Source organism: Cibotium barometz, chromosome 56, assembly GCF_041138505.1.
Source record: "Cibotium barometz isolate CiBa-2024 chromosome 56, ASM4113850v1, whole genome shotgun sequence".
Lineage (NCBI taxonomy): Eukaryota > Viridiplantae > Streptophyta > Polypodiopsida > Cyatheales > Cibotiaceae > Cibotium > Cibotium barometz.
In genome coordinates this window covers 21033546-21036975 of record NC_141101.1, presented here as the reverse complement: position 1 = coordinate 21036975, position 3430 = coordinate 21033546, and the positions used below count along the sequence as shown (strand labels likewise).

Sequence of the window (3430 nt, the reverse complement as noted above, 5' to 3'; positions counted from 1 at the left end):
TACATTAAACATTGTTGAGTTTCAACAAAGGGGAAGGCCTCTATTTATAGGAAAAAGTGAGCTCCTAACCAAACAAACTGATTCTAGAATTTTTCAACTCAGTTTGGTCAATTTTTGACCATTTTTAGGTCAGTTAAGCTAACTTTTTGGAACTAGACTTGAATTAGGAGTGAGGAGAGATAAAATATCATATTATTTATGAGTTTAAAACTCATTCAAGCATGTGAAATATGCACCTCCTTTAATGGACTCCCCTTCCTTACATATGTGTCAAAATGGAATCATTATACCCAAAATATCTCGTATTTTTAATATTGCTCATAGTTTTTTTACTATAAACCTTGTACATTTTCAACTCTTCATCTTATGTGAGCATTTTCAACTCTTCATCTTATGTGAGCATTTACTCATTTTTGGATACCCAAAATATCTCGTATTTTTGATATTACTCATAGTTTCTTACTAATAAACCTTGTACATAGTCAACTCTTCATCTTATGTGAGCATTTACTCATTTTTGGGTACCCAAATTATCTCATTTTTTTGATATTACTCATAGTTTCTTACTAATAAACCTTGTACATAGTCAACTCTTCATCTTATGTGAGCATTTACTCATTTTTGGGTATCTTCTTTTACAAAATTGGATTTATCTCCTCCCCACACATGGATTGATCTTATTGGCCCAAAGGAACCTTAATTGGACCATAATCCAAAAATTTCTGAAAATCTAGACCCTTAGGCTAAGGTCCTTTATACCTATTTCCAATTAATTTCAATTGCACATTGGAAAATTCTTTTTGAATTTCTGTTTCAGGGGAATTCATTTTAATAAGATGAGATATTTTTCTATCTAAAAATATTCAAATTCTGAATATTCTCTCTCTAGAATATTTTCTCTCTCTAGGTTAAAACAATTAGAAACAAGATCTTTTATATTTCTGAAGAGGGGATTGATTATAGGAGAAGACGCTGGACATTTTGAGAGGCTGGGGAGGAATCTTACATTTAGTATTGCATTTTTGACATGGTTTTTTGATAATGAACTTTGGCCATCAACCACAAATATATGAATGTGATTTTAGGCAATCATATATGTAAAAGACCATATTAGTCCATGACTAGGATGTTAATCATATGTAGTCTAGAAAGAAAAACCTTGAAGGTGAAACTCTAGAATTAGAAAACCCATCCAACGAGAAAAGGAATCCTTGTAGAAAGAATTTGACACAACAACCAGATTGGCTTTTGTGAGCATGCTTTGAACATGCCAACACACCCTAAAAGATGACCATGTTAAGTTAGAGCCTAAGTACTTTGAGAATTGGATGCATCTTTTACTATGAACCCTAAAGATAAGATTGAGATTAGGAAGGGGGAAATGTTAATGCATAGGTTAACATATCTATGTTTTTGGCTTTAATTTATATTTTGGCCTTTCATTTTGTAAAGTGCAAAATGTGTAAACATTTTTTATTTTATTTTTAGATGTACTTACTGTCAAATGTATAATGGGAATATGGACTCTACTTTCTAAATTTATGAGCCAGAAATAGAGTGTACATAGTGTAGAAGTCTTTTAGTGGAATGGGAACCTTGGATGAATACTTTCTAAATTTATGAGTCAAAAATGGAGTGTACATAGTGTAGAAGTCTTTTAATCGAATGGGAACCTTGGATGGATACCTATTCATGGGTGGCTATATAAGTCAATTCTGAGAGTCATGTATATAAGTCAAGTTTGAGTACATTTTCCATTTTGCAACTTGAGTTCTCTTCTTCTCTCTAATCTTCTCTTGTGAGTTCTTGTGTGTGTGCTACTTTCAAGCTCAAGTAGTGTGGTAGTGCGCTAGGGATTGAGAGAGGAAATTGCTAACCTTCTTATGTGAGAGTGTTTTCTTCTTTGTCTTCATTTACATGAGTTAGCAAACCAAGGTAATGTATGTAGAGTGCGCCCACACATAGCCTCTCCATCCTTGTACATTATTCCATACCCAATGCAAAGAGGATCTTGACGGAGTGACATCAACATGAGAGTATAATTTGAGTGGCTTGTGACACTATGTTGTGAACTAATTGGCAAAGGAGTAAGTACCCTAACAATCCTTGTTCTTTTAAAAGAATATAAAAAAATAAACATCACGATATTGACAAGGACCTATAATAATAGGAGCCATATGACCTTGGTTTGATTATTCTTGCAATATAGTATATGTTCTATTTTAAAAGGTATTTAAAAATATTAAAAGAGAAATACAATGGTGTAGCTAGTGTTCTACTTTAACTTTCTAACTTTAGCAACATTCATGAAATTCAACACTTTTAACACTTAAAAAAAGCATCACTTTTGACATACCAGATGGTGTAGCTAACTTGAACTTTCTAACTTTAGCAACATTCATGAAATCCAACAGTCACAAAATTCAGTTAACTTTAGCATCAACATTCACAAAATGCAACAGTAGTAGTGGTTGAGGAAGGATAATTGATTTCACTTAAGCAACATCACTTGAATTGCTTAACCAGGATAAAGTCATTAGAAACCTTTTTAAAATGGAGATGCGGGGTATCGATCCCCGTACCTCTCGCATGCTAAGCGAGCGCTCTACCATCTGAGCTACATCCCCGTTGAAAATAATGGTCTTCCAAACAAAATATCAACCCAAAGCTCTAAGGCGCTCATCGCCCTTCTCTCGTTGATTGGTTGCCGACAACTCAGCTCAGCAGTAACAACAGTAGCTCATTGGCTGCTCCATGTCGTCGTTGCCAGCAGGTCGCGACCACAGTTGGGCCAACGTTCTACAGAGTCGAGTCGACCAGAGAGTGAAAAAAAAAAAATCCTTCTCTTTAAGGTTGTTTTAATGATTTTTAAGACAAGCTCACATGATAAAAATGCCAAAAAAAGTTTAGTTTTGTGCCCCCCAAAACACACACACACACACAAGCAAGGCAAAATTTTCCCCCTCAAATTTTGCTTGTTCTCCCATTCCATGATCATAAGATGATTAGTCCATTGTGCTAAATACACCAAACACTCTCACTAAGCTCTCTCTTAATCTCGCAGGATATCTCATACCATTAGGTATCTTATATCAAAAGAGTCAAGGTGGACACACCAAAAGCAAGATATGAAGCAACGGTGTCCAAATCTACAACTTGGACAACGTCTGTAATGGTTCCATGGAGTATTTACAGTAATTTCCACTTCAAGAGCAGGATGAAGTCCCAAGTGATATACTTCATGGATATATTATGAGAGTAGTCATTGTAATAGTATTAGGCCTCTTATGAGCCTAAAGTACCCAGCTGACTACAGTTTAAGTGAGTGTGAACACTTATGGTCATGTATATTAGTGAAAATATCTCACAATAGAAAGGACTCTCCCATTGTGCAATAGAGTGTGGCTCTTGCTAATCTCTCTCTAAAGCA

General features: G+C 34.9%; 1 non-coding gene across 1 annotated transcript; it reads right to left on the bottom strand.

Moving 5' to 3' along the window:
• Positions 1 to 2554: 2554 nt before the first annotated feature.
• On the bottom strand, positions 2555 to 2627 carry TRNAA-AGC (transfer RNA alanine (anticodon AGC)). Its single transcript has one exon. It is a non-coding gene; the product is annotated as a tRNA-Ala (tRNA).
• Between the last annotated feature and the right edge of the window lie 803 nt (positions 2628 to 3430).